This window comes from Malaya genurostris, chromosome 3, assembly GCF_030247185.1.
Source record: "Malaya genurostris strain Urasoe2022 chromosome 3, Malgen_1.1, whole genome shotgun sequence".
Classification (NCBI taxonomy): domain Eukaryota; kingdom Metazoa; phylum Arthropoda; class Insecta; order Diptera; family Culicidae; genus Malaya; species Malaya genurostris.
Window position 1 is genome coordinate 165,910,820 of NC_080572.1, and position 20,964 is coordinate 165,931,783.

Here is a 20,964-nt window from a genome sequence, read left to right on the forward strand (position 1 = left end):
TATGTATATTTTGTAAGTTTTTTATTTTTTTTATTTGCTCGTTATACCCTATAACCAACTATTACATATATGAATAATTCTTTAAGATATTTGAGATTTTACAATTTTGAAGATCGTATAAATACAAAGGGCATCTTCATTCGAAAATTGGAACGAAAGAATAGTGTTTATCAGTAAAGCTTCGGTATTTAGAAAAAAAAAAACGCTACTCTACTCGGTCGCACCCCATTCGTATTCTTATTGTAACACTCAACAACGAAAATGCATAGTCGTGAATGAGTTTCAACGTCTTTGATCGATCTGTCTTGTTAATTTCTGAAATTGCTCAGTAGACATTGGGATGTTCTTATTTTCTCAAAATGCTACCGAAAAAGATTGTAATTTCGTTTTGAAACGCCCTCTGGTAGAAATATTATATTTATGACTCGAGTCTTTTGTTTCGATGCGTTATAATAATCGTACGAAATTTCCAATCGCACATGAGTTATCTCAATCCATATTTGAAAAAATATTTTTCTTCGATTCTTGATAGAATAACCGAAATCGGTTTGTTTGACCGTCTACTGATAAAAACTATCAATTACGGAAAATTTGAGGTCAATTTACTTTTTACGGTTTTCGCCCTTTTCAGTGATGGTATACAATTTTTATACCAAATATAGGGTAATTTCCGGATCCGGATGAAATTCAGGGATTACGTATGGGACCACATGACCTTTCATTTGAAGCTACGTTTGTGAAAATCGGTCGCGCCATCTATGAGAATAAGTAGAACACACATTTTAATTTTTTGCACATTTTACTTCATAACTCCGGAACCGGAAGTCGGATATATATTAATATAATATTCAGGAATTTTTTATGGGACCACAAGACCTTTCATTTGAATCTAAGTTTGTGAAAATCGGATCAGCCATCTCTGAGAAAAGTTAGTGCATTTATTTTCACATTTTTTTGCACATTTTACCCCATAATTCCGGAACCGGAAGTCGGATCCAAATAATATTCATAAATTTTGTACGGGACCACAAGACCTTTCACTTGAATCTAAGTTTGTGAAAATCGGTTCAGCCATCTCCGAGAAAAGGTAGTGCGTGACATACAGACATACGCACATACACACACATACAAATGCAGAGACATTTTGCGTATTCGACGAACTGAGTCGAATGATATATGAAACTCGACCCTCCGGGCCTCAGTTCAAAAGTCGGTTTTCACAGTGATTGCATAACCTTTCTATATGAGAAAGGTAAAAAGTAGTTTCGTAGCATTTCATAGAGCTTTATTTCAAGAGGTTTTAATCTTTAGGTCAGGCGACCAGAAAACCTTTCTGACCCTATGTGCGGGGTTGGGAATCGAAATTTTTCGTGTCCAACCTTAATTGTGTTTCCCAGGAGTCAGAAAGAAAAAAAATGTATTCTCGTAGCAAAGCGGGGGATAGGGCAAAGGGTGCTATTGAATAGCGCTCAGCAACGTTTTACCCGAGTGACAACAAACTCTGTAAACAATTTACTGACGCGCAAAAAAAGTACTTAATTTCCATTGTATTCGAAGTAATCTTTTTTTATCTATTTATTTTTTCTACCATGTAATTGAACCGTTTTTCTGTAAAAATAAAATAAACGATCTTCTAATCATCGATTGTTGACGGTATATTGACTTAATAAATATTAGTTGAGGTAAACGGCATTATTACGAATTTTTATAAATTATCCCAATTTGCCTCCTACATGGGTCAAAGCGGAGCAAAAAAATTTTGTTTGAATCGTTCTAAACAATTACCTAACGTAACGGATAATTAAGATAAAAATAGCTTTTAATCGGGCTATTAGTCATTAAAGACAGTGCAAATTTTTATACACGATAAATATATCATTTCAATAGTGAAGACAATCATTAAACCAAAATGTCCCACTTTGTATTCTCAAAGAAATCCAAAGATATCGCCATCTTTTATGTAATTAATGTGGTACCCAATTTTCCATCTTACCAACTTTTGTCACAATCTCATTTGTTCGTAATTGATTATTTGTGATACATTAAATGCCCCAGCCAATTGTTTTGCAGCTTGTGTGTAATCTTCGTTCAAGCAAAGTCTTGGCATTACATTCCTTTTGTGGAATTTGGCCTTTCGCAGCCGATTCTTTGCGCAAAGAATCATTGCATGGCTAGTACTACGATCCTACTGACACTATGAATCCTTCCAAGTTGGGGCTCGAACATATGATAACTTTCTTGTAAGACTAGCGTCGTATGGCTTGAACCGCCAACCCGGGCTTCGTTCGTTCTTCGTTCAATAATTCGGTGTCTTCAATTTTTTTTTCGACAATATTTTTCAACGTTTTTTTACATCAGAATAATCACTTTTGAAGTGTTGAAACCATATATTGCAATTTGCTTCCGATAGAACATGAGGACTGAAAGCCTTTCTAAGCATTTGTGAGATTGCTCGTAATCAGACTAGAAGAAAACGATGTTTTACATTGCCCAAATTATTTACATTACCTAAATTAATCGAAAGATGTAAGCTTCGTTTCTCGAGCCGTAGTAGTATCCCGGTAAACTATGTGGAAATGTATCCTGATAATATTTTGAAAGGGGAGGAAATAGCGCAATAGCGTGCATAGTTTTTTTACAATGCTAAGAATTAAACATAATAGAGATTGCGTGAAAAATTGGCTTGAAAATGCATTATTTGAAAGTTTTGAGAAGAAATCTCCAGGTTTCTAAGATCAACCCATAAAACCCTTTACCCGCCAACTGTCTAGATCGATTGAAGTCATGAATCAACGTTTGCAATTCAATTGAGTAGATTTCACTTACAATACATTGATAGCAGACAGTACATTGATGACATAGAGATGTTTTGCTATGTGTAATCTCTAACCTGAATGACAAAATCGTCATTCTATACAATTGAAGCTCACCATGATGAAGCGGTGTCATTAGTTGTGCCGCATAGAGATAAAATCGATCAATCATGAATGAATCACGATGAGTATTTCAGTTTCAACCCCTGATACGACATACCATCAGTTCCCGCTTTCTGCATCGCACCAAAGTCCACCGGTTTTCGCTTGTACTTGGAAAATGGCTTACGAGCAGGATTTAGAAAGTTGATTGATTGAAAAATCTAGGTTTGGCCAACTTAAGTCGATCAACTGATCGGTACAGCGGTGTTTCTTCATCCCGGACAAACCTATGTACCAAATGATGCACGTAGTAAGGGTGTTCCACTACGCGGTAGACGTTGTCTGCCTTCTTTTTACATAGTTCCTCCGTGCACACATAAAACAGGCGGTCAGCAATGTTCATTAAAACTTTCGATCCGCTGTAACTGACGCTGAGAGCTGCATAAATCTGGTTCGATAGCGATGATGCAATTATTGACTGATTGGCTCGAAGCTATACCGTGGAGCACTAATTTCGGAGTTACTGTCACTCTCCATCATGTTTTTTCCTCCATAAATTAGGCTACCACTATCCATATAAGCAAGATGTGCCGAAACGAAAAGTTGTTTGAATTCTTGTTTTGACGCCTCAAAAAAAAGCATAAGCGATTTCTCCCCCGAAACGGATTCCACTTAGTAAATGTCAAAAAGAAGAAGTCGTCGTCACTTGTATTGGTGACCATGTTTCGTTTTATTCAATGTTACTTCATTTCACCTAATTTGGGTAGCTCTTTATTTTTTTTTAAAGTTGGTTTCATAAAAAATCGGCCAATCTCTCCTTCTGGTTGACCACATCGAGTACAGTCGGTGGTCGGATCCAATGCCACTTGACCACTGCATGATAACAGCAGCTCGAGGGAATGGCGACATCAACGAAAAAAACCCACGATTTCACTGCGCGAAGGAAATGCCAAACAGGTCAACAGCAAAAACAGGTATGCTAGAGTAAACACCAGAGCAGGAGGACAACCAAAGAAATAAGTAAACTTAACGTTCGCTTGAGTTTGCTGGACCTGCCTCGCAGAGAGGATGGAAACTGTGACAAGGGGTGTAAATGAGGCACTAAATCACAGCATTTCTTGGATGGTATGACATTTGAATATGTTTAATTTTATACACTGATAGGCTTCGGAGGGAGAAAGCGAAGAAAGTCTCGCGCAACCGGGAACAGCACACTTTGCGAAAAAGATGGGTTGGGTACATTTGCGTTTGATGAGAGATCATCTAACTGATGGTGTGGTGATCCATACTAGAATCACCTGAACAGGCATCTGTTCTGTATTGGGTGGCTTTCTTATTTCATTTTGTTTAATGTTTACTCATAATCAATCATTTAATTGATTGGTATATTATACAAGCTGATTGCTTCTTGGAAATAACATATGGAAATTGGACATGTTTTTAATGAGACTTGTATTAATATTACTTTTTTGTTACAACAACGATTATAATGGTTGATAATGAAAGAAGTGGTGTTTGAGAATTTGACAATTAATTTTGTTTTGTTTATAAATAAAAAAATTCATAGAATGTTTGTTTATTGAAATTTTTCAAAGTTATACAGGCTTTTTGTTGAAAAAAGCTGAGGCAATCAATTTAGTTCTGTCACATGCATGTATATCTCTCGAGTTGTTAAATTCTATTTATCTCTATTCGTATTTTACACATCAGAATTCGTTTCTCATAACTGAAAAGTGTAGTTTGGGCACATAGTAAATGTATGCATATCATTTCCTTTTAAACAGTTACGTTATGTTATTATGTTAATTGTTTTAGTCGAATGTTCATTTTGGATATATTATTATGTTTAAAGAAAAACTTTAATTTCAATTGTCAACTTCTGTAACTGTTTTGTAGTTATCCTGTTTTGAAATGTTAAGTCCCGTCGGTCAAAAAATCCCCAAAAAAATCTTTTGATATCTTTACGATGCCAGCTCTCTCCTGCCACTTCACTTTTCGATTTTTCATAACGATGAAATGAACTTTTGAGACGATTTCCGGAACAACAGCTTTATTTGGACGACCAAAGTGTGGTGCTGTTAGCATGATCACGTTTAAATTCAGCATATAATAATAATAATTATGATTGATTTGCTGGAAGTAGGGTCCGGACAAGCCAATTCCTTACTTAGATTGTCTATTTTTGTTTTTCTCATATAGAACTCATATAGAAAGGCTATGCAATCACTGTGAAAACCGACTTTTTTAACCGAGGCCCGGAGGGCCGAATGTCATATATGTCGACTCAGCTCGACGAACTGAGCAAATGTTTGTGTGTGTCCGTCCGTCCGTGTGTGTATGTGTGTATGTATGTAACAAAAACATGCACTCACGTTTCTCGGAGATGACTGTACCGATTTTCACAAACTAAGATTCAAATGAAAGATCCGACTTCTGGTTCCGGAGATATAGGATCATATGTACCAAAAATTGGAAAAAATATGCACTCACTTTTTTCAGAGATGGCAGAACCGTTTTTCACAAATCAAGATTCAAATAGAAGGTATTATGGTTCCATAGCCTGCTATCGAATTTCATTTGGATCCGACTTTCGGTTCCGGAGTTATATGGCAATATATGAAAATTTGAAAAAAAGTTTGCACTCAATTATCTCTAACACAACTCAACCGATTTTCGCAAACTAAGATTCAAATGAAAGGTTTTATAGTTTTCTTAAAAATTGAAAACATTTTATCTGTATACGACTTTCGGTACCGGAACTAAAGAGTGATAAGTGGAAAATTACCAATTTCATTAGTATTTTTTCACGAACGATGATTAAAACAGGTAAAAAATCCCATAAAACTGTCTGATTAATTCTTCTAGTTTGCAGAGCTTGTTTGTTTGTGGGCATAGAAAGTTAATTCGGCACAACTGGTCATCCCTTTTCCAGTTCTGGAAGCACCGAAAGTGGTGATGATAAACTCCAAAAATAGAATTTACTTCGATTTCTCTGCGATGCTTGAACCGATTTTCACAAATCTTGATTTGAATTAAAGCTCATATTATCTTTGAAGCTACTGTGAAATTTCATCCGGATCCGACTTCCGGTTTCGGAGTTAAAGGGTAAAGTCTGTTCAATATTGTACACCGTCACTTAAACCGGCGAAACAAAACACGTAAAAATTTTCTAAACTGTTCTCAAAACTACACAAATTGATAGCCATTATAAGTAGGCAATCAAACAAACCGATTCCGGCTATCCTGGTTCCCGGTATCCGGTTCCGGAAGCACCGGAAATAGTGGTCGTATATTCCAAAATGGATCTCACTCGCTTTTCTCAGCGATGGTTAGACCGATTTCCACCGGTCCCATACGGAATTCCTGAATTTCATCCGGATCCGAGTTATAGGGTAAAGTGTGTTCATTATTGTTTACCGTCACACCGGCGAAACAAAAACCGTAAAAAATTTCTAAACTGGACTCAAAATCATTATTCCCAATCTTAGGGTCAAATGAAAGCTCTTAAGGTCCTACCAAAAATTACTGTATATTTTCGGTTACAACAAAAATTTAAATAGCAAAATTTCACAAAATCGTATAAAATCTTAAAAATTTGAATACAAACTAGTAGACTTTGTACGTCATGTTAGTTAGTGGCAAAGTCGGTTCGATTATACCGGTTCCCGGGTTCCGGTGCTGGAAGTACATATAATAGTGAACCCACTTCTTTTTCTAATGGATGGCCTAACCGATCAGAGAACTGTTTCATTCTCTATGTTATACTAGGTAATGCACAAACAATCCCTTTGTTTCTTTCAAAAATCGAAGAGAAAAATTTTGAATTTGAAACTTCGACCGTTGACTTTTAATGGCTGTCTCTATAAAACGCTAGACGGTTTTTGAATAGCGACGCCATCTGTCTGTCATACCAGGAACATATTGATAGGCGTGTTTAAAAATTAAAATGAAATGTTAAATCCCATCGAGCAACCGTCTACTATCATAATATTTGTTTGGACAAATAGACAGCGATAGAAATATGACAAAATCTCGCATATCATTGCCCAGCAAGAGAAGGCTTATTATGGTTTGGAGAGGTTAGTCTAAAATTTGAACCACACAGGCCGTGCAGCGTTTTCGTTTTTAACGGTGGTACTACATCCCAAAATGAAGCGAGTATAGATGATGCTACACCAGTGCAGCAAACGAAAAAAATAACAAAAAACGGCATAAGTTCTTTTTCTGACAGACAAAGTAGTTCAATTGATAATACTATTTCCCCGGATTCGAATAGATTGCAAGCCAAGGATCCTCGCTGAGAAACTGGGCATTTTGAGTTTACTGTTTACTAAAAACAAGCTTGCGTCCGCTCGTGAGCTAGAGAGATCATTTTGAGAATCGACGCTCTAAGGTATGTTTGTGTGTTGTTTATTATAGAAATTTCCGATCCCATACATTTCTGTGAATTCAATCCGCACAACTGAATTGATTGTTGGTATTAAGGGGCGGATAGGGTCTAACACTTTTGAAAAATCGTTTATTATTTTCTTTATATTTTCTTATAGTAAAACATTTGAGAATTTTCTGTGAAATTTTCAAGCCTATTGGAACGAAACTCTGGAAGTTATGGACCTTTATCTATGGCTATCTAATTCTACTAAGAAGCAAGAGCTCGGCGCACAGGCCCAAGATTTCTACTTCGGTTGACTTCAAAACTTGACAAAACATTCTTGAAATGTTTCGTTATAATAAATTATAAAAGAAAAAGTATGATTTTTTGAAAATGTTAGACCCTACGGGCTCCCTGGAGTAATAAATTATTTTCATTGATTTTATAGACAAAAATCTTTAAACGCGTTTTCCTCCAAAGCAGGTTTGGAAAATCCGTGTCCATCGTAATTCAAAAACTACTTCACCACTTTTTTCATATTTTGCACACACTTTCTACATATAAAATACCAGACCCCAACGTTTTCCTTTTCGTTGTTTGTTACTTTGGGAAGGTTTAACAGCTACAAAATGGCGGATTTTTTCGTGAAAAATCGTACTTTGAACAACCACCAAAAATTAAAAAAATTTAAAAAAATCAAACAGAAACGTTGGGGTCTAGAAAAAGTTCTACTCTAACTACGCAGCGTTTTTTTGTTCACTTCTGTTTAGCCTGCGCTGAGATAAAGTGGACACCGCAAATCATGATTTTTAGGAAGCGTCCTAAAAATACCTGTTCGCCGACTTATTTCTCAATATTTTTCCACGAAAAAATTACAAAATGTTGTTCGAATTAGGGGCTGTCCATAAAAGACGTCACGCCGCAAGAGGGAGGGGGGTGTTTCATAAAACGTGACCTTTTGTGACAGTGGGAAGGGGGGGGGGGGGAGGTTTTTGGAATGTGACGTCCAATATTTTCAATGAGCGCATTTTTGAAATACCTAATTATATTACTGCTTTGCCCTATTTCCTGAAAAAAATCTCCACAATAAACGTTTACATTCTATAGGAAAACGTGTATTTGTAGATATAAAAGCTTTTTCTTGTAAATTCGGAAATGAGTGATGCAGGAAATCATTTCTGTTGTGATCAGCAAAAGTGCACGGAGGAGCGAGTAAATTAGCGAAATTAATAAATTTTGCCTAATATGAGTGAAAAAGAAAAAGATGCCTTCAAACAGTTTAACTTAAGATGTGCACTGACAATTTTTTCAGTAATTTGATTTTCTAGCAATGATAATAGTATATCATAAGAATTTCTCTTATCTGATTCTGATGCAGTTTATTCAATTGTACTCCATTTGAAAAAGGGCGGGAGATCAAAGATTTCAGACGTAGATCATGTCATGTCTTATCCTGATCATATGTGATTTTACTCCACCAACATAAAAGCTTATCGAATCATCCAATGATTGAACTTTACTGATCAACTAATAATGAAAACATTCTCCGGCAGTGATCTCGTTTTGATGAGGTTTTGGTCTTTCTTTTCTCAGCCGTGTAAGCTACACTACGGAAATATTATTCTTTACCTAAAACAATAATATATCTATGTAGCCCTAGGAGGACTAAAACAGATGATTTAAATGTTTCATCAATTCCAACCAAATACTTTTGTTAATTTATATAATTGATATTAATAAAATAATTCCGATGATTTTGTAGATTTATGGATATTTTTTAATCTAATGACAGCATGTAATAAATCGATTTTTCCCTCATATTTGTATGGTTTGTCATACATATTGAGAATTTATTGAGATGAATTTTATTTATTTTGAATTCGTGTCACGTGACATAGGGGGGATGGGGGGTCTTTGCTTCTGTGACAATTTGTGACAAAGGGGGGATGGGGAGTCAAAAATCGCCAAAAAAGCGTGACGTCTTTTATGGACAGCCCCTTATGCTTTTTATCATGCAAAACATTTGAATTTATTTTGTTGAACGATAATTCTAAAAAAATCGCAAAAATGATGATTTTTTTCATCGTTTAGACCCTATCCCACTCCCCTAAAGTCCTTAGTACATGTATGTAAAAGGCTATGTAATATTGACGCAAAGGATGAGGTGTTTCTATTCTGCTCCTAAATAAAATCACAAAAATATGTTAGCAGTTCAACATAAACTACTAACGCGCTGATGAGTCGAAACGTAAAAACAAGTAAAACTGGGTGTATGCACCTAGCGAATACTTTGGGCATTATTTTACCACATAGGCAACTGAAGAATCCCAATTTGTTCCGATCACAATTTCAATATCACGATAAAAAGAATATGATAAATTCGATTTAGTGACGTTCTAGCTAACGGCAAATAGACGATTAGTTAGTCAAGCACTGACTTCAATTATGAATCATAATTCATTTTGTACAGCTGGATCATAATCATCTGTGAATGAGTATATAAATATCGATTGTAAACAAAGCATGGAACTTTGAGCGGTTGTAATTACACACATGGGTAGCGGTAGCCTCGGGTTCGCCAACACATCATCGGTAGGAGGTCAACCACGCATTGTCATCGGTCGGCCATACCTAATGCTGCAATTTACGTTAGTCCCACAGTCGAGTGGGAAAACAGAGCGTTCATTGATTGTGGAAATTGTTGGTGCATTGTATACACTCAGAGCGCTAGTCTACAGTCGCCCCTCTGTCTCGGAAATCTCAAAAGGTTAGTGTCGCGTCGGTGCAATCTTCGACAAAAGGAAATATATGTCAGCACGGCAATTTGAGATTCTTGATATGTGTTCGTATGTTTCAGACAGCACTTGGATAACGTGTAAATGTTTTTCTGCTTTCGTGAATAGTCGCTGTATGTTCACTTGACTCCGATTGCTGCAATATGTGAAAAACTCGAGATCGACGTGGCAGCCAAGGCGGCGGCAGTTTACCTAGTGCTAATGAACAGAATTATTCATAATTGTTAGACATAGCTGGTTTAGAATGTACAGACCTTAATTGTTTTCCTCGTTGGTTTGCGTTTCGACCCGTAAATCGAGCCTCTAAATCTTCTGAGCTCGTGCCTACAGAGATGATAGATTCTCATGAATTCGTAATCGTGCCCACACCGAGAATCCACCGAGATAACTAATAAATTGTATAAATATTTATTAGTCCACCATTGAGGAACCGCTGAATCGCGCTGAACAACGTAATTGGTCTTCGATTGGCTTGCCACAAGTGTACCAGCGAGCGTGCCAAATACAAAGCCGGTCCGACAACATTTTAATCGAGGATATCTTTCCTGTTTGCTACATGACCGCTTGTTGCGATACGATCGTGCCAGACTTACCGTGGCCAGATCACTCGAGATGTGCTCTACATTTGAATGCACCACCGCATCGCGATAATTTGGATGCAAGAGACGTACTTAGGATTAGCTTTATTAGCGCAACCATAACCGGTAAGATGCAACTCTGTTCTGGTTGGCGAGCAACTTCGCAGCACACAGATAACATTTATCTTAATTATAGGGAAAACATCGTCATTCAGTACGAACATGCACAAGTCCAGTCAAATATCGAGTTTCACTACAGCAAGACAGGTGGCCATAAAATAGCTGCCCAGCACAGATATTTGCGTCCTAATGGCTTGTTGTAGTTTGGGTTGTTTTACTCCTGTCCAACCTACAAAACAGGTTCGTGAATCGAAAGAAATAGCTGAAATCGACGATGGTGCCTCCGGTTACAAAAACTAGCCACCGTCGTTGGCATCGTCGTTGGTCCATCAGATTCCGATAGATGCTTGTCTTACGAAATTAGGCATCAAATTGGTCAAATGATGGGAGGGTTTAAGAAATAAAGTTTTAGTAATTGATTTTAAATCATACGTTGATGTCTGTCTGGTTTATCTTAAGCAAGATTATAATGCATTTGGTTGGATGATGGGTTTATTAAAAATGAGTAAGATTGATACTTGCTCTATTGAAAATAAAATGGCTTGGATTTCAAGCCACCAAAACTAATTGATGAATATTTTAAGACTCTACCGATTCTAATGGTAATTTTGTGGAATTAAGGAGTAAAATCCTACTGGGAATGTTCATTTGATACAGCAACGGTATTTTCTCGATATAGTGGGATATAAACTAGTTGATTTATGCTTCAAGTGTGTGCCGAATCGCAGCATAACATGTTCCGCGATCCACCACAGTCTTCAGTTTTACAACAGGTTAATCCGCCGTAGTTTTCTCGTAGCGAGTTCGCCTTTGGCACATTGCATAGAATGTTCTACTTTCCTATGCATGTGTGTCCAGCACATTCACATAGTTTCGATTACTTCAACCGAGCTAAATAAACTCATTAAACTCATAGTTCTACTTTTTTATTAATTTAATGCGGAATGCATGTTCGGTAATGGTTTTGTTACGGTTCTGTTTGCGTGTGGTAGGATTTTGTTAGTAACGGTTTCCAAACTGAGTACCACAGAGTCAGATTTTTGTATCCATGTCCGTATATTCTTTAAATGGTACCTAAGTTGTAAATTTCAGAACCGGATTTTTCACTGACTTATGCGAAATCCTTCATTCCATGCAAAGGACCATTCATTATTTCTCTGGCTCGAGTCAGATTGTTAGCAAAAACAACTTACAGGATCGATTGTCCTCTCAATAAATAAGGAGTGTATCGAAAATAAACTATCCACAAATTTTTCTTTTAAATTATGATAAAAAACGATATTTTATTCAAACTAAAAATTGATCCGTTGTTGTACGAGGTTAAACTTGAGTATAATGAAAACCGAATGAAATTTAAGTTATTCCTTCACGAATTTTCGAACTGTTGATCAAACGCTCTTCATCAAGTTCCGGACAAGTGTTGCATCGCATTTTTTGGACGCTTGAGACCAAATTTTTTTGAACTCCTGCATGTTCCCAGCTGCCTTACCAGTCTTCTTGAAGAGAAGAGGCTTCACGATTGCCCAGTAACGTTCGATGGGTAGAAGCTGAGGGCAATTTGGTGGATTGATATTTTTTTCAACGAAATTTATACCCTTTTCCGCAAGCCAATTGAGAGTGGTTTTGGCATAGTGAACCGACGCTAAATCCTGCCAAAACAGTGGAGGTGTACTATGCTTCTTATATAAAGTCAGCAATCTCTCCTGGAGACACTCAGATCGATAGATTTCTGCTTTTATAGCTCCGGTAGTGTAAAAAATGGTTGACTTCAAACCACAGGAACATATGTTATTGCTTGCCATACCAGTATCTTTCGACCGAGTTTCTCTACTTAAATCGACCTGTCCGCATCGCTCACATCCTCCCCAACAACGACAGTTAAGCATTGTGGACCTGAAAGGATTTTTGAGTCCTCCTTTACATAAGTCCCATCGTCTATCAAAACGCATGCATCCGGACACTGCAAAAGACGTGAATACAATTTCCGGGCCCTTATTGCTGCTCGCTTCTTCTGTTCTACACTTTGTTTCGAGGTTTTCTGCTTCTTGTAGGTCTTCAGGTGATTTCGCCTCTTGATATACTGGATCATTCCGACACTCGTTCCTGCTTTTTTGGCCAAATCACGTATTGACATTGATTTTTTCTTCAAGACTAGAGATACCACGTTCTCTACTAGTTTCGGGTTGGAAAAACCGGGTTTTCTGCCTCTTCCTGGTAGCTCAACCGACGAATAGTGTTCTCCAAACTTATTAATGATGGTTTTACCACTGGCATGATGAATTCCAAACCGCTTTGCCAATTTTCGCATAGTAATACCCTTCTCACTTAGTCATGTGTCCAGAACCTTAATTTTCACTTCCTTTTCAATACGCGACATTTTGTAAACGCGGAATTTCAACCGCACAAACAAGTAAACATACGAAAGCTAATAGCCAAACACACAGCATGCTGTGATCTGAACATAAAAATACATCACAAACACATGCGTACAACACGAATGTATGTGGATAGCTTATTTTCGATATACTCCTTATTTGCTGTTTATTTTTGACGATTTATCAAATTTTAGTTAGTTTGACGTAAAGCCGTTATAATTAAATCCAGACCGAATAGACGACAGTGAATGGGATACGGTGGAAAATCTAGCTGGTTTCGACAGTGAGAGTATCTAAGAGTACGTCGAATAAATCCTTTCTACATGCGTTCAACTCGTAAACTCCACACAAGCTGACACGGGCTTCAAGCTAAACATTCTCAATTAAAGTATGTGGATTTTTTTAAATCATGCTGTCGTATCACCTTTGAAATAAAAGATGATTGATGTAGATTTCAAGCCAATTTGGTATCCAACAAAACACCAGTTATTAACATGATCAACTTTTTGAAAAGTTTTTCCGTGAGCTTTCTATCAAAACGTATTGAAAACAGTATTCAGTGGAGTGTTATAACCTCCCTTTTTGCAATACTGACAATAAGCCAGTTTTTTACGAATCCAGATAATGAATTGATAAAGAAGCGTTTGAAACCGAACGCAGTCGTAGTTAGATAGAATCCAAAGGTACAGTCTCAAATCATAAGCCAACTCCGAGCTTCAAAGTAGCATTAAAAAACAGGGCGAACAAATGTGGGCTCATATTGCTGCCTTAAGGTAGATTTTAGCTTGACTGGTATCAAAGTTTGGTTTTAAGACTTTCTTCCACTTTAGTAAAAGTCCGCCATTAAACTCAGTAGGTAAAAACAAGTAAAGTTTGGTATGTGCACCTAACACAAACTTTGGGGATTATTTTCAACCCTCAAATTACCACAATCTATACGGCCGGTAAGCCGAAACTTGTTTTGTCCGAGACGTCTGCATAGGCATTGCTCCCCGGTTCAAATGTGCAAAGTGTATTGAAAATAGCACGTCTGCTTAGCGATTTCCGTTGTTCCGTTAGGTGGCGTTAATAGTTCAACATAAACTGCAAACGAACTGATATTTTTAACACCCAAATTATCATATTATAGGATAAGTTTTCGGTTAATTCGGTGAATTCTTGTAAAAGCATTCAACTTGTTTTTCGGTATATATTTTATTAAATTATTCAATCGATTCCCTAAGACCACTTCTTGGGTAACATTTTTGTTCAGTTACGATGATTTCAAGAAAGTACATGAAAAAATATTATTCGTCCAGTTAAGCAGTAAAGTATCATATTTTCTGTAGAAAATATTTCCGAGCTCACTGGTTAATTTGGTGTGTAGGAGATTGTAATATTATTAGATTTCCTTCCCATTTTATTATAATTGATAAAAATAAGTCTCATGGCATAGTTAAGGTGAATTGTACATTACTGTAATACTAGATGCATTTAATCAAAACAAACAAACAAATATTTTCTAATGATTTGAACATTCAAGATCCTTCTTTTCAGATCCTTTTTTTATTTTTTTTTATTTCAACGTTTATCGATCGCGATATAATACCAAATATGGAATATTGTTGGATAATTAAAAATCGTTATTACCGATGTTTTTCGTATTCTTTTAATTTTTTGCTGTACTGCTTTATTTTACCGGCCGGTAAAAGAAACACAACTCCGTATACAAATGTAAGCTATAGTAGAATTCGGAACCAGTTGTAGTCTTTCTCCCCTACGTTATCACAAATAGCGAGTGGGAACAAAACTTGCAATCTTTCACATGACACGCTTACATAGCCCCGCTTCTGAGATGGTGCTCCGGCAGTTACTGCTTGGTCGGTAGTAGGACATCAAACGGTTCCTTCGTGCGGTACCACGAAAATTAAACAGTCCAAGATGCGTCTTTCTGCTGAAGTTGATTCGCATCTCATGCATGCAACGAGAGGGTAGCTTCTGCGGAAAATGCATCGATGTGCAGCATTGCTGCTCTCCTCCATTCAGGGGATGGAGGGAAAGACGCGTAATTATAACGTTACCGATTGGGGACAGTTTGGTCTTCGCATAACGGGTTTTTTTGTTCATTCATTGGCGCTTCTCCAGCGGTCAATGGATCGTGTACGTCTGCCTGAGGCTGAACAGCAGTGATGCTGATGGGAAACTAAAAACTAGTTCGACTGATGGTGCCACCTACCATGGCCCTGATAATTTCCCACACTTTCAAGTGGTGACTCTCGTTTACCTTATACCAATATATTCTGCAGTTACATGTTGAACTGTTGCATTGTAATCAAAACCTAGTGCCGACTAAAATAACCCGATTTTGTTAATTTGGCTAAATGTGCTTAGAAATGTCAGCGGATAAAATACATGACGTGACCTTCGCAAAAAGTTGGGAACATGATTTAGGAAGTCGATCTTGACAAGGTATTATTTATTTATTATATAACATAATTAGAAGAAATGTCCAATTTTATTGTTCTATTTCATTACTTATTTGACAAGAAAACAACAGTAATTATAACGTCTAATGCACATTATGAGGTATAAGACATTGAAATGTTTTCAATAATTTTCAGTGGCATAACAAAACGCTGCACACAGGTGATGGATGAATAAAACGCTGTCCTTTTCAAAACCATATGCTTACCCTAGCTGACGAAACACTGAAAAAGGTACAGTCCCATTCAGCGCAATCTGATATTCTTTTGATTGCACGAAAGCGATATTTACCCTGTTCTTTCACATGCTTCTCCACTCGATCGAATTTCCATTTATTGTGTATGACTACGGTCTTAATTGAGCTAAATAATTGAACCTTCATAACGAGCAGCGTTGTGGTTGCTCCTCTGTGTATGATATTTGTGCAGTAGTTTTTTTTAATGCTTTTACCGAGTGCTGTTGTACGAGACAACTGCATAGGCAAACTGTTCCTGAAGCACTCCAACTCAGGTAAACACATTTCAAGGAAAACAACCGAGGAAATTTCAAAATCCGGCGAATTCATTTCTGCACCCGGTTCTCGTTGCTAAATTATTGTTTATTCAAGTTGTACAAAAGTGACAACGAGATACATAACCGATAGGTTCGGACAATTTCACCGACTCATAAAGAGACTAGAAAAAAGTTGATTTAATAGAAATGCTAGAAGTTCAGAATTTACAAATTATTTCGTTGACAGTGATGACATTTTTGGTCACATCGTTCCCACTGTGCTCCTCGTTGTGTACACAACGGTGATCACGTGTTCGCCAAATTTCTTATACGTCGGTTGAAGAACAGCGGGGGATTAGGGTCACGAAACCATAAGCTACCCACCAGTGGCCGGTAACAACGAATTGCATAGAACGACCCGCCACATCACACTCTATTACCACGCCAGTTTTGTAGACTACAAATCTAGGTTTCAGGCAATTTTCCTATTATTAAATCGATAATATTTGCGCGCAATTGGCGCAACCAGCTCTCGTTTGGGATGCGATCTTCCAGTTTTTCTTTCTTTGTGCACGGACTCCGGTAGGCAATGGATTGTGGTTGGGAGGTTGTATATCGATATAGCGGAAGTTAATTGAAAGAAATTATTATATCTCCCCTATTATGAGTTTACTGGCCAGAAATTGGAACTGTATTCTGTGCGGTTTTTTCAATGGGCTTCAATAACAGGATTATTTCTGCAGATTTCTTACACAACCGCGTTATATTTCCGCATAAATTGCTTTTGAAATTTGGCAGGATGTTATGTGATTAGCTATCGTAAATCTGCTTTTTGGTAGCAGAAGGTTTTGTCAGTGATGACATCAATCTTATTCGATGATTGTAATTTATTAACAGTGCGCAAACTTCTTAATAACATTATCTAACAGACTACGACAAATAATCGTTTATCTCATCGTGGTTTTATGTTTGTAAATAGATGGTACCGCAAATTTTTCTCCCGACTAGGTCAGCTGTGTGGCATCCGCTGAAAATAAAAATATGCGAGAATAGATTCAATGCGTTCAATGTAGTAAAAGGTCATAATTGCAGGAATTTTTCTCTTACTATCAGTTACTAGACTATTCTACATAAAGCAGTTTACATTGATTAAACAGTTTTCTTGAAGATTCAAATTCTCAATTGTTCAAGAGATTTTTTTATCTATTTCTTCAAGTTTTCTATTATGATTTTATAAGGAAATTCTTTTTTTTGTTATTACTCATCTTTCAAAATTATGATTTGGATGAAAAATATGGCGGATAGGCAAAAGTTTCCATCCGAAATTAAAAATTACGTTTTTTACGTTTTAGTGATACAAAACGACTTTCTCGTGTCTTGTGAAGCATTCTAGTCGTTTTTCGAGCTTGATTCAATTTCATCTTCTGCTGTCGGTAGCGATCAGTATTTACAATTTCCTCTAGTTTTGGAAGCTCGTAGTAGAACACATCTTATTGATCCCACCAAAAACACAGTATCGTTTTCTTTCCGAAGCGATTAAGTTTTACAATTGATGTTGATGCTTTGGCAGGGTTGACCCATGATCGTCTTAGCTTGAAATTTCCAATATAAATCTAATTCGCATTTCCTGTTCGGATCCGTTGCAGACAATCGTTTGTTTCATGCCGAGAAAGCTGTTGTGTATCGTTTAGCTCCTTGGGAACCCATTTTCTACCTTTTAAAAATTGCTCAAGACGTGGCGAGTAACGTTTAACCTCTCCGTTACTTGATTTTGAGTTTGGATATTGTTTTCATTCAAAAATTTTTTTAATTCGCCATCATAAATTTATCCTTTACACTGCAGTTCTTACTTTTAACTCGTTTGAACAAACGTTCTTGAGCCGCAATCGATAGAACATGTTCTCCGTAAGCTTCGACAAAAATTCGATGCGATTAAGCAGCACTTTTTTGAATACAAAGTAATGAATTAGCATTACATGCAAATGCACTTTACTTGGCAAGAATTTCGACATGTTCACTTCACTAAATGCATTAACACTAACTTGCCATTGACAAAAAAACATCACTTTTTGAAACATGATATTACAATAGAAAATTACACTATAGCTTCGACGGTGAACTATTCTCTGTTTGCAGAGACACCTCTTGAATAAATCCTATTATCTGTATTTACTCAAACATAAAATACAAAAGGCTTGAAAATTATTTCTAGTATATTTACGAATCAATGCACCATACGTATAACTTGTAGTGTCATTAAAACTAATCATATTTATTTGCATTATTTTTTCAGGTAAACTATGGAACAAATATTCCAAAGGCAAATCAACTGAGAATCATTTGATGTAATGTCACAAGGTATTATAATTCTCACAAAAATCGATGCAATCTTCAATTGAATCGATTCGTTCTTTGTATTAGTTAGTTAGTTTATAAGTTCCATTCCCCCGTTACAAATTACAAGTTGGTTCACAGTCTTTTATACAAAAATCACAGAATTTCTGAAGCAAAAGATGTTTAATGGTAATAACTAAATCATGTGTAATAGTGCTGAACTGAAACTGAACGCTGAACGCCACTTGTGACAGAACCACCCAACATCAATCTTAACAATTTAAATTTAATTCATATTACAATAAAAAAGGTAGCAAGTCAACTGGAATGCTTACTGGACAGAATCAACTACATGTTTGAAGTAACTATACAAAACGAGAAACATATTGTCGAAATTACAGTTCTTAGCATTGAAAATTATACTGCCGACATCGGTGGCATGGGGTAGTGAAGAATGCAGAGATGGGCAATCCATTTGCAAACGGTTTTGCCCAAATTTCTCTAAAAAAATAAGGACTACCCTAACTAAAGTCGGAGTCGGGTCGGTCGGATCGGTAGGGTTGACCTAGTTCGGACCTGTAGTGAATTGGACTTTTGTTTTAGAGAAGGATTATTGTCTACACTTTTCAAAGGTTGTGAATTGAATGTTTTTTTTTGTATTCAATTATACCAATAAACTTTATTTCGTATCGATCAGAGTTTTTAGTATGAGTTCTACGCGTTCTAACCTTTGAAAAGTTCACAAAATAAATTATTAAAAACCATAATAAAAAGGTACTATAATTACCATCACTGGAATTTTTTTACACCAATATACAAAAAGTTGGAATGAAATTCCAAGACTTTGCTTTGCTTTCGTTAATTCTTCTTGGAAAAATACACAAAAAGAAAAGAATCACTTCGGAAGAACTGACTCCTTCGGCAGAACTATGGAGTTCTGAGCGGTTTTTTGAAATGTACTTATTTATCTGCTATACTTGTTTCTCGAACATGCTTGGTGATTCGTATTTCAATCGACCCCCTCAAGCAAATCTTTTCCGATCGAATTTTAAAATGACTTTGATTTAATCATTTAATTAATCATTAAAACGGCGAATTTCATGTCATTTCATAAATTCCACGTTCTGGTACAGGACCGCTCTCTTAACCGAGTTTTCATATTTCATATTGTTTGTAATACGTCGGTATTCCGGAATGGAAGGTCAATGCAAGTCAATTGTCGTATGCTCAAGTTTCGAATAAAACGGATTCTTTGTGTAAGTAGAATCGTAGGCATGAAAATAAAATTTGTGTATGCATATATTAAAATTGTATGCAACATTGATATTGTATGAAAACTTTGTTTGTTATGGTTCCATCCAATGTAATAAAAACAAACAAAATAGAACAATCTTAAAAACTCGGAAATAAATCCAGAAAAACGCTACATGAAATAATTCGTGACGTATCATCTACCATTCTAGTGCAATGAATCTATTCAAAGTATTTCGTGTTGACATTCATCAGGATGTCAGAATGGAGAATAAAAATCACTCGAGATATATGCCGTAGCATCGTAAACTAACAGTGTATTAACAAAACTGCCAGTAATCAATCAAGCGCGCTGATTCCACTAAATTTGATTGCTGGACCTCCGAACGAATGAGGAAGTATTTAAAACTTAATATACACACTCCATGTAATCTCGCAATTGAAAACTTGAATCTCACTATGTCTCTCACGCGCGGGCTGCTATGAGTCGTAGATCAACAATCCATCAACCTGTTGTTGAGATGGAACACCTCCGATGTCTTGGTTAGCACCACATAGGTGATGTGGGGGGAGTTTCATGAATTATTCATCATCGATTAGGGGGAATCCAAGTTTGCGGGAAACGAAAAATTAAACTTCTAGTAGAAATTACTGCCGACACTCTGGTCAGTGATGGATTTTCAGCATCTCCACTTATTAGTACTTGTTTATCGAGATCTCTCCTGGGTTCGTCAGAAACCGGTCCACTCATGTCCACGCTAGATTTGGCTTCAGCCTGGGGCTCGCACGATACGAGATACAGAATCAGCTCACGTCATTTGCAAGTCGCAAAAAGCTTTCATTTATCAATTGACACTTTTTGCGCAGTTAGATTAAACAACTAATCCTAGAAACGAATAAATAACGTCATCCGGTCCCACACATTCGTTGAGTGGTACGAGACACGGTGTCTCCAGCAGTGCGAAAAAACTATGGGCGGAAAACAGAGTGATTGTGTAAAACTTGTTTGTAGGGCTTTCTGATCAGAGAAGCCAGTTCGACGAAGATTAGTAATTAACCGTTTCTGGTCTCCCATTCCCACGGCAACCAGAACAGTGACAAAACTTCATTTAAAGATATGATTGGTTTACGATATGGCAGAACCGAGGTGGAGCTTCCCACACGTACAAACAAAATCTTTGCGAGGGACTTGTACAATTTCGTTGCTAACACTTTTGTCATCTGACCAAAACTGGGTTCATTCTTTTACTTTACAGCAGGTTCGCATGA

The 20,964-nt window shown here is 36.8% G+C and overlaps 1 protein-coding gene across 6 annotated transcripts in view; it reads left to right on the forward strand.

The window, feature by feature from the left end:
• The window catches only part of LOC131439583 (semaphorin-1A), a 125,517-nt gene that overhangs the window by 72,563 nt on the left and 31,990 nt on the right, over positions 1-20,964 (forward strand). For 3 of the 6 annotated variants that reach the window (XR_009231147.1, XM_058610770.1, XM_058610773.1), the window contains one exon: positions 18,404-18,468. The exons of 1 other annotated variant lie outside the window; for it this stretch is intronic. The gene's annotated coding sequence lies outside the window, so the exon portion shown is untranslated. The remainder of the gene's footprint in view (positions 1-18,403; positions 18,469-20,964) is intronic. 2 more of the 6 variants (XM_058610772.1, XM_058610775.1) reach the window with 1 other exon arrangement.